This window comes from Lactuca serriola, chromosome 4, assembly GCF_051521515.1.
Source record: "Lactuca serriola cultivar US96UC23 chromosome 4, Lser_US96UC23_V15, whole genome shotgun sequence".
Taxonomy (NCBI): domain Eukaryota; kingdom Viridiplantae; phylum Streptophyta; class Magnoliopsida; order Asterales; family Asteraceae; genus Lactuca; species Lactuca serriola.
Genome location: NC_136411.1, coordinates 254,143,282 through 254,155,133, shown reverse-complemented (window position 1 = coordinate 254,155,133; position 11,852 = coordinate 254,143,282).

Sequence of the window (11,852 nt, the reverse complement as noted above, 5' to 3'; positions counted from 1 at the left end):
CTAGCTCATGAAATCGCACTATGTACTTCTGTATTTGTCTTCCAACCATAGAATGGTTCTAGAAGTCAGATTCAAGCTTCTGAATTTCATCCTTGGGACAATAATCCTCTATCAGTAGCTTCTTCAGGTCTTCCCAAGTTAGCTGATATGTCGATGCACGGCCTTGGGTTTGCACTAGGGTATTCCACCAGGTCAATGCCCTATCCTAGAGTAGACAAGTTGCATACTCCACTTTGTTGCGTTCGAGACATTTCCTAATGTGAAGGACCGACTCCATGCTGTCAATCCATTTCAGCAACCCGACCACACCTTCCTTTCCATGGCATTCCTTAGGTTTACAAGCCATAAAAGACTTGTAGTTGCATTCTCTTTCATTGCTTCCCTGATTTCCTCTTATAGTTCCTTGGTTAGCATTAAGACCCGCAGTTACTTGAGTAACAATGTTTGGGATTGCTTCCATGAGTTCTTGTGCTACCAATTGAGAAACATCGGGTGTTTCATTATGTGGGAGCCCGCGAGTAGACCTTCCTGTCATGGTTCTAAGACACAAGAGAAGAAATCCGTATAAATACATAAAATAATGTATAATATTTAGTTCACTACTATTTTGAAAACCATAAGTGTTGTTAAATTAGTTGTTTGCATTATTACTATGCATATGGATTTGAGAAAGGAAAGAAAAAGAAAAATATTTTTATTCAAAAATTAACTAAATAAATTCTAGGGTTTGATCTCATAGTAAAAAATTTTAAACATAAAAATAAACTTTTACATTACCATTTGAAATTGTTTTAAAACCAAAACAATACAACAATCCCAAAATAAAGTTTTAATGTTTTTCCCAAAAGACACCCTACATAGGTTTTCATTTCATGACAAAATAAAATAAAATACTAATTGTTATCCCAAAAAGAAACATCCACATCATGATCAGTAACAACCCTCCAAACACATAACATACTGTCATCGCACGACCTGCCACTCGCCTGGCAGCTCTAGCAATATCCTTAGCCTCCATCGCATGCTGAAACAGGATGCCCATTCATGTCATCAACTCATCCAGAACCTCCTGATGCCCATCTATCACTACAAGAATATGTCATAGGTCCGCTGCCATCTACTGCATTCTTCGGGACTCCTCCGGGGTCATACCTGCCTTCCTAACAGGTATCCCAACGACTCGATGTGGTGGGGGTGCTCTCGGTCCTACCATGTCGGGTCCTACCCTACTGGGTCTTGTTGTGCCAAGTCCTGATGTACTAGCTGCTATCCTTCTTGGGATAGGAACAATCTTCCTTTCAGTCCTCCGAATATGAAACCCGTAAAGTGGTGGTTGTGGCAACACCGATGCAGGCAATGACTCGCGTTGCTGACTCGGGGTGCTGTCGCTGCTAATCGCCGCCGAGTCTCTCGTGTCTTCCGAGGGGTCTTCTACCACCGAGGCGCGGGGATCACGTTGAGGGATAGCAGTGACATAGTCAGACTCATCAGGCGAGGCAGTAGCGCGAGAGGATGACGATGTCGACATAGTGAACTGAGACATAGTTTTAATGAGCTATGAAATAAATGACAATGCATTCCTATAACATGCAATGCTTACACACACCAAAATTCACCTTTTTGTATTTTTGAAATAAATTTTTCTCAAAATTTGGTTGAACATATTCCCATTATAATTAACTCAAGCTTTGTATAAATCTTTCCCTAATCTGACATAGGTGATCAGGCTATGTTTAATTGAGGTCCAACAATACAACTCCCGACCTAATTATATTAGTAATATGTTTGATGTAAAAAGAATATTTATAAGTTTTGGTTATAGGTTGTTTTTTCTTAAAAGAAACATGATGTTCACTCTAACTTTAGCACTGATACCATTTCTGTCACACCCTGCTAAAGAGGAAACGCAAGATATGACAGCGATAAAGATTTCATTGCAAAAGATAAAGATACATCACCATAGTAATAGTTAAAAGTTTACAACCCATAATTAACAAAACAAAATACATGTTTTTCCAAAATAACATTGTTCAAAAGATAACTTCATAAGATAACTTCCACACGATGCAGCATGCTCTATGATGATGAATCTTTATACACACTTACTAATTATTTCCTGAAAATGCATGTAAAAAAAGGGTCAACGATGAAAATATTTGGTGAGTACACAAGATTACAAAATCAAGATTTGGTATAAAACTTTACATAAATACAAGTACATTGCTATAATGAGAAACAAAGTTTATTGATATAATAAATAACAAGCTTGTATGTACATGAGCAAACAATGAGTTCACAGTGAAGCCTATGACTGATGCCCTATCAAAATCTATGTTTATCGTTCCATAGATTAATAAGATATCATGCACTCAAGCAATCGGGCGAGTGAGGAGTTGTCAATTCCTAATAGCGCTATCCACAATGACCATTGGCTCAAAGAGTTAATGGTTGGAGTAAAGTATAAGGGAAGGGACTTAAGACGATAAGTTCTCATGTTCCGAGTTGCATAGACATACATAGCAGAATATAGCAAATTATAGCAATCAAGTTTGATACGAATCAATTTAAATACAACAAACAATAAATAGTTTTTCGGACATGCTTTTCCACCCCGAAACATAAAAACCAAAAATAGGGGAGTGCGTGAATACTCACAATGTTTCAAGTAGGTACAAGTGGTGCCTCAGAATACACCAATGTCTTACTACCAGGATCCTACGACATCAAACACACGCTAGTGAGTTTCTATGTCAAAATCTAATGCTAATATACTAAATTCTACATATAGAGAAATGCCAAATTTTTTTCTAATATTAGTCTTATATTAAATGGGTAACAATTTTTCTGAAATGGTGATATTTTATAAGTCATGTTATTAAGATAAATTTGGATATTATTTTCCAGATTTTTGTAATACTAATTGAGGGTATTTCATTACCTTTAAAGGTGTTTTAAACTCCTAAAATCCAAAAATATTATCAAATAGTTTCCAAAATTCATCAAACTTTCTATTTTCGTTTCAAAAACAGTAGAACCTTGAATTTTTATGTGATTAACTATATTTCCAAATTTTTAAGCCATCATAAAAATATAAATTCGTTAAAAATAGCATCCAGATGATAAAAATTCCCAAAAATGTTATATTACTGCAATTAAATATAATTAATCTGGGAAAAATATAGAAATGGGTTTATAAATAGTTTAACATGACATTATGATTTTTGTGCATTTATTCTGACAAAATGGGAGATAAATATAAAACAGTTTCCAAAGTTGCCCAAACACTTTGTAACACTGTGACTATATATGTAGAATCTGGGAAAAATATAACATATATTTTTTTAATTTTTTTTCTATTTTTCTTTGTTTTTATTCTCTTGAATTATCATTATTTGGTGAATAATTACCAAAAAGTTAAATTAAATAACCAAAAAAAATTTAAACTTCATTTACAGTGAAGATAATCCGAGAAAAATACTAATGCTGATTTTTATATATTATAATCCGATTTTGTGGATTTAAGTGTATTTAATCTTAGAAAATAGAAGAAAAATAGTATATGGAATATAAAAATCATTCCAAATTTTATTTAGAGTTATAATATATTATAAGGTCCTCTGGTAATTTTTCTTGAATTTTGGATGAGTATAACTATTTTTCCCATTATTAGTCCATTATAAATACAAAAATTGGGGAAATATAAATATGCATTATGACAAATTCTTAAAATATTTTTATAATATTCCACATGCAGTAGAATCTGCGGAAAATATTAGATAGCCTTTCACATTCCCTAAAGTGGTTTTATGATTTATCTGGATTAAACAAAAAGAAAATTCAAAACCATAGAAAACAGTAACAAAAATCAATGAGACTTACTTAGATGTCATAATATACTTTAGGGGTCATCCAAGAATTTACCTAGGATTTGTAGACCTCAGAAAGTATTTTAAATGATTTATGGCATTGTGTTTGGTAATAATTTTATTAAATTAAATAAATGATAAAAACTCTTGAAATTTTCCAGATCCTCATATAATCTTACTGGAAATTTGAGAAAATTTTATTTCAACCAGAAAAGGATAACTAGATTTTTTATGAATAAAACCACTTACATGCACTATTAACAATGTACTTTGATCATCAAGAACTTTAACTTGATGTTCATCACATGCATCATGGTTTGTAGACCACACATGGATATATTTTGTTCATAGTGATGTTTTCAAATGAAAAACTTTAATGCATAAGGTAGATGAACCTTTAAAACTTGTAAAAATTCGTATTTTAGGGTTTGACATAGGTTTTGGTCCATGGATTTCACCATTAAACAACATGCATGTTGTTTTTGGGTGAAACCCCACCACCATCATCATCAAACTCGAAATTTCCTAGATATGTTCATGTATGTTCATAAAGAATGGTGTAGAAGAAGGAAAAGTGCAAGAAAAACCTTTAAAACAAGAAGGAAAGTGAAGGAAAATGAAGGATTTTCGTGATTACCTTGAAGGAGAACCCTAGAAGATGAAGATTTAAAGGTTGAGAGGTGTTCTTGGCTGGAGAATTTTGTGGCTTTGAGAGAGAGAAGAAAGTGTTTGAGTATGGTAAAGATTGGAGTGTGTGTGTGTGTGTGTGAGAGAGAGAGAGAGCGAGAGAGAGTGAAGAAAGGGACATGAAGTGTAAAAATGGACTTAATGATTGATGTTTTAGGGAAAAGATAGCATGAGAGAGTGTATGGAATAATTTTATGAGTATAAGAGAGGTCCTCTCTCTCCTAATTCACATTTATATAATTTCCCCTTAATTTTTATAAAACCCCAATTTTTATAAAAAGGCTTCTTTATTAAATTCTTGATTTATTAAAAATCTTTGTTTTTAACTAATAAATTATGATTAATGTTTGATAACTAAATTTTTATGTCTTTCATTATATCCCATAATTTAATTATTTTAATTTAATATAATGAGGTTCATAACAAATCCTATAGAATTTTTAGGTTTTAAAGTTTATAAATTTAGATTTTTGGGCTCTTTAGGGCTTTTGGAACTTTGTTAGATATTTACCATCATAATGAAATGAAATTAGAATATTTTAATTTAGTTTTAAGATTTTATACTCTTTTTTAGTTGTAACAAAATGTTTGGAGTTCGTTCTAATTCGGGTATTGTCATTTCCTACAGTAGCTAGACAACTTACTAGAATCGTAAGAGTCAAGTATATTAGTCCTAGATTTTTGTTGGATCCTAGTTTCTACAAGATTATGACCTAATTTATACTACTAGGCCACAACATGATATGCATATATGGTTTATAAAAAGATGCATGAGTCCGAGAATGTCCTGAATTTGACAGTTGTCACACCGGCTCCAGAGCTTGAGCCTGATCCCTCACCGGTGCCAGAGCTGCCAACTGATCTAGTGTGTAGCATCCCCATACTGAAAATACACCATAACAAACATCAAAATACTCGTCATAACTCGAGGGATCACACACACTACAAGTTCTCTGGATTCATCTATGCTCTCCTTGACTTGAGTACAGATCCTCTGCTTTCAGTATTATGGGCACATACTACCTTCCACATATATCTGTAATTTCCTCAAGATTTTACTTGACTCCACCAAGTGCCTTCTACTACTACTGCTCTTTGCTCTAGTCTCATCCTAGGCTTGCCCTAGGGTAACCTCTGACCCACTATCCGCCATCACCTGAATAAGAAGACCCTGCTATATCTCCCTAACTAGCTCACGAATACCAATACATATCACTAAGACCAGATAATTCTTCTAATGAGAGGTCCTAACCTACAACGGTTAGCCTCAAAGAAGAGCTGCGAAATAAAGCTAAACCTAACCTTCTAAAATTATTTAGTCCTCGTAATATGTAACATAACATATTCGTTTAGTAGTTAGTTAAAGATAACTAGAACATCTAAAATCACAAAGCAAGCAACATTCGAGCATTGAGTAATCAAAACCAATCATATCCTAATCAGGTCATCATATTACTGGCTACTCAGTACTAGGATGTAGTTCATTAAGCTCATACAGCAAGTATATAACGCATATTTCCTAGATCCTTAGACCGAAATCCGGAAGCATACTAAAACTCCTCGGGCATTGCCCGACATCGGACCGAAATCCAGAAACATACAAATACATAAACCTGCAATAATCACGAAGACATCAATCATACAAACATTCCTCAGGCATCCCCCGACATCAGACTGAAATCTAGAAAGCATATAAACATTTATTGGGCACTGCCCGACATTGGAGCTTAGTCCGGAACATACTAACATACATAAATGAGTCGGAATTGGTGCCTTCGAGCCGTTCCTATAGGAGGAAACTCACCTCAATGTCGGATGATAACTGAAACATCTCTACCCCGGAATCAGCTCTACTCACTCCATGAACCAAAACAATCCCTTAGCTGCCATTGCATACTCACTACTCTTAAGTTTAACCATGGTAAAAGAACGGTCTAGGTCCAATCAAACTCAATGCTCCAAGTTGACTCAACTCGTCGAGTTTACCCTTCAACTCATCGAGATCCTATGAATCACATAATCGTGAATTAGCGATCCAACTCACTGAGTCCATCCTTGAACTCATCGAGCTCTTCCATTCAACAAAATCAGGACACTTCACCTCAACTCGTCGAGTCCATCGTTAAACTCGTTGAGTTCCTCAGTCTGTTAGCCCCTTCTTATCTCATTAACCCATTATCCTTCAGATCTGAAGCCTAAACTTCAGATCTCAACTGAAAATGCCTCTAGAAGGGTAAGGTTCAAAATTTACCCATTAATACCTTTCCCAAATGGATTAAGCTCAAACCCTAGCCCAAAAGGACAAGGTCTTAATCCTAACACCATCAAAACTAAAAGACAGACCATGAGGTCATAGATCTGGACTCTAGGGACAAGAAGATCACATAAAGTCCCAACTTTCTCTACATGCATGGCCATTAGATGCTCCAAAAGGCCAAAATGATGGTCTAAAGGTTGCATGGGACTTCCATGGCCATAAAGTTGACACCTTTATGCCATGAAAACCTCTCAAGACCCTAGATCTAAAGTATTCTCTGTTTGGCATGTCCAAATCCCAGGAACCATGTTATTTGGACCAAAAAGAAGCAAAATAATCCTAATAGAAGATCTAATCAACTACAAAGCAAGGTTCAAGCTTTATACCAGCAAAATGTTGTGGATGAAACAAGGGTTCTGGATTTATAAGCTCTTTCTTCTGTCCTCAAGCTTCTCCTTCTTCAAATAGCTTCAAAACACACATTAAATCACTTTAAATAGCTTACAAACACTTACAGTAGCATTAGGGTTTCGAGATTTAGGGTTTGGGACTTGGAGGCTGGAAATGATGCCTACATGAAAGGTTTAAGACGCTTAAATAGGGTGCAAACCCCGAAAATTAGGGTTTCTCCTCTGCCAGCTTACTCGTCGAGTTGAGGCCTCTCAACTCGTCGAGTAGGTTACCTAAATCACACGGACCATATGATCTCTACTCGATGAGTTTGTGGCTTCCAACTCATTGAGTTGCTCTTATAAATTGAATAATTAATAAATTAAATACATACCAAGAACCAGGCGTTACATTATCGCAAAAAAGTCTCCATCGGCTACTTAATGGCTGGCCAAACTCCAAGGTCTCCAATGAAGTTCTTCAACCATATAGCCTCCTTCGATGCTTCACTCCCAGATCTTTCATAGCGAAACACTTTCTAAGCCAATACTTAACCTCTTGCATAGTTGCAACATTGTTTCCTATGAGCAGTATGTCATCAACATACAATACTTGGAATGTGACTATATTCCCACTAGCTTTGACATATACACAAGATTCATCCTCACTTCTAAAGAAGCCAAAACTCTTTAACTTTCTTGTCAAATCAAAGATTCCATCTGCGAGAACCTTGTTTCAATCCATAGATTGATTTCTCAAGCTTACACGCTCTATTAGGGTACTTAGCATCCAAAAATCCTTATGGATGACTCATGTAAACATCCTCATCCAACTTTCCATTAAGGAAAGCGGTTTTAACATCCATCTGCCAAATTTCATAATCATGAAATGCAACTATGGCTAGCATAACGCTAATACATCTAATCTAAGCCACTGGTGAGAAGGGCTCATCATAGTCAGCCCCTAGGGTTTGAGTAAAGCCCTTCGCAACCACTCGATCATTAAAAGTGTGTAACTTTCCATCCATGCCAGTCTTCTTCTTGATGATTAATTTGCACCCAACTCTCTTATAACCTGGTACATTATCAACCAAATTCCAAACTTGGTTGTCGTACATGGACTTGATCTCGCTGTCCATTTCCTCTTTCCACTTGGCAGACTCAGGGCCCGCCATGGCTTCCTTGTAGTTAGAAGGGTCATCCAAATTTGCCAATGTATTATCATTGATAAACGTATCACCATCTGCAATAATATGGAAACCATAAAAATTTGGTGTCATTCTAACATTGTTGGAACATCTAAGAGGCAACGACCCGTAAACTGGTTCAACAGGAATTTCTTCCTTAGGTCGAGTGCTAGCGTTAGAGGTTCCTTCATCGGTTGACTCTTGAATTTCTTCAAGATCAATTGTACTCCCACTATCCTCATTTCATATGAGCCCACTCTCGCGAAAGACTTCCCTTCGAGCTACAAAGACCACGTTCTTACTAGGTCTGTAGAACAAGTATCCAAAGTACTTTTGTGGGTAGCCGATGAAAATACATCTCTCAGTTTGAGGTTCAAGCTTGTCGTGAGTCTCTCGTCTAACGAAAGCTTCACAACCCTAAACCTTGATATGTGCCACCGAGGGAACCTTCCATGTCCACATCACGTGAGGTGTTTTGGCAACCTTATTTGTTGGGACAAGAATAAGAATGTGGGCGGCAGTCTCTAAGGCATGCCCCCAGAATGAGATTGGAAGTGAATCTTGACTCATCATGGAATGAACCATGTCCAACAAGGTCCGATTATGTCTTTCAGCCACACCATTAAGTTGTGGTGTCCAATGAGGTGTTAATGGTGAAACAATTCCACATTCCATGAGGTAGTCGTGGAAATCGATACTAAGATACTCACCACCTCTAGAAGATCAGAGAATCTTGATCTTCCAGCCCAATTGATTCTCGACATCTTGTTTGAACTCTTTGAACTTTTCTAAGGTTTCTGAGTTATTCTTGATTAAGTAGATATATCCATATCTGCTATAATCATTAGTAAAAGTCACATAGAATCGATTTGCATCCCTTATAGTGGATCTGAAGGGCCCACACACGTTTGTATGTATTGTTGGATTAGTGTCTAAGTCCATAACTATTTTGGTATGTACTTGACCCGATGGTGCATGGTCCTTTTGGGTTGCCTTCACCAAAGCAACTTGATAGGATGAATTATGGAGAGAAAGGATTAAATATGATTTATTAATATATTATGAGAATAATATATTAAAGGAGAACTCATATTGTTTAATTAATATTAGTCGAGAATTAATAAGAATTAAGTTTGTGACTAAGAGAGATTAATTAAACTTAAGGGACTGGAATTGTAATTATAAGATAATTTCAATTGGGCCATGGATTGCCTTCTATTATAAGGATGGACGAATTCAATGGGGAAACCCATTAGAAATCATTCAAGGCTTTTAAGGAAAGGAGTCCATGGGTTGCTTAGGGCTTAAGCATCCAAATTAGGGTTTCATTGTTAGATAACCCTAATAGCCTCACTATATATAGAGCCCTTATGCCCCAAAAACGTGGACAAGCTTCCTTCTAGGGTTTCCACAAGTTTTGGGCAGCCTCCTTCTCTTCTCCTCTTCATCCTCTTGCTCTTGGTGTTTGTGAACCATTAGAGGAGTGACATTTGTGACTCTAAGCTTTCTAAAGTCATTACAAGGAGGAATTGTGATTGTTATTGCTACATAAAAATCAAGGTAATAACTTAAACCCATTCTTATGTTAATATGATTACTTGTATGCTAGAACTAGGGTTTATAGTCATGGATAATTTGCATGTACAATAAAGAAACCTAGATCCAATCATTAGGGTTTGTATGAGCACATAGGATGTTCTTATGACTAAAACCCATCAGTGGTATCAGAGACTAGATTGGTTTCTATTGTATTGATGCCTTGTTAATTTGTTCATGCTTGAAAAATTCGATTTTTGTGAGCCTGCCTGATGGACTCGGCGAGTCCCATTGTGGACTCGGCGAGTAGGCCCCTACTCGGCGAGTCCATATGGGTATTCGGCGAGTTCGAGCGTCAGAAAGAGGGGATTTCGGGATTTCATGCTGTTTTTCTCATGGATACTTGCCTTATCTGTTTTAAATCATTAAAATCCGATTTTATTCATATTTTTTAGTATATCCTTGATAAAACACAAGATAATTACCAATTAATTAGATAATAACTTCCTTATATGATTAAAGTTGATTATTTGTATTAATTGGGTAACTTATTTTGCAAGAAATTGAAATTAAGTCAAATATAGATAATAATGAAATTAATTGTTTAATTTATATTATTTGTTGTTTGATCCTTGAGTTATGAAAAGTTTCAATTTACCCTCTTTAGGTTTTATAGTTTAAATTTGAACTCAAAGGTTTAGTTTTGAAATTTAAATAGTTGAAACCCTAATGTTTTGAAAAATGTTTCAAAACTTGCCCTCAAGTTTTGGAATTTAAATTTTGATTAAAAGTTTAATTTTGATGAATATTTAAACTCTAAGCCCTAAGTTTTTGAAATGTTTCAAAACTTGCCCTCAAGTTTTGGAATTTAAAAGTTGATTAAAAGTTTAATTTAGGAATGTTAAATTCTAAAACACTAGTATTGTTTTGAAAAGTTCAAATCACGCCCTTATGGTTTTATTAATTAATTAAGGTGTATAATTAAAAGAGGTTTAATAAATCCATAAAAGTTTTGGTTTACATTTAATTGAATTACAAGTATAATCGTTAAATTTGACCACCTAGTATTTTAAAAGTGTAAAATACACCCTATACTATATATAACATTAAAAGTCTAACATTATATATATGAGTAAAAGTCAGTCTTACCGTTAGTAGGCCTCATTCACGAAGCTGGTCTATAAGGAGTGTTTAAAGAAATTGTCTATAAAATGGCGATTGAATGGGTATCCACTCATACCCACCGCACTCTTGACTAGTGGAGGGTCGTTAGCCGAACGGGTAGGATAGGACAAAACCTTCCATTATAAGTATAATGAAGTACAAAAGTAACTAAATGTTTTACAAATTCCCAATCTTAGTTACTTAGGCAAAAGTGAATTGATGCAATTCCATGAAATTACACTTTGTGCCCTTGCTAAGACGTTAGTGGAGCGTGTGTGGTTTACTGGCACACTAAATGGTTCTAAGCAAAGGTAGCAAAGGGTGACTCAATGTTTGTCATAGTTTGGTGTAGCGTGTGTGGTTTACCGGCACATCGAATAGGTGACTGTAACATGTGAGGGCACCATGTAAGTTTGCATGGTTATTCACACCCGCTTTGTGATCCTCGGCATCCCAGTCGCAAACAAGAGGGGCATATCAAGATTTAAACATGCCAATTAAATGTTTAATGAATCTCAAAGGATCGAGGAGTTTTCATAGATTTAAAACTTAAATTTCTTTTTCGTTTTTCATGGTGGAAATTAGTGAATCGTCATTCACTTACCTTCAAATATTCTGCAACTAGATTACAGCATCCCTTTTCTAGTTTGTAGCTTATTGTGTAGGGTCCTAGCCTTAGTTTCTCATTTGGGTGATTTACTAAGGACTCAATCAATCAACTAAATTGGATTTGTTTTCTCCCGTTTTGTAGATGTCAAAGTTTGAC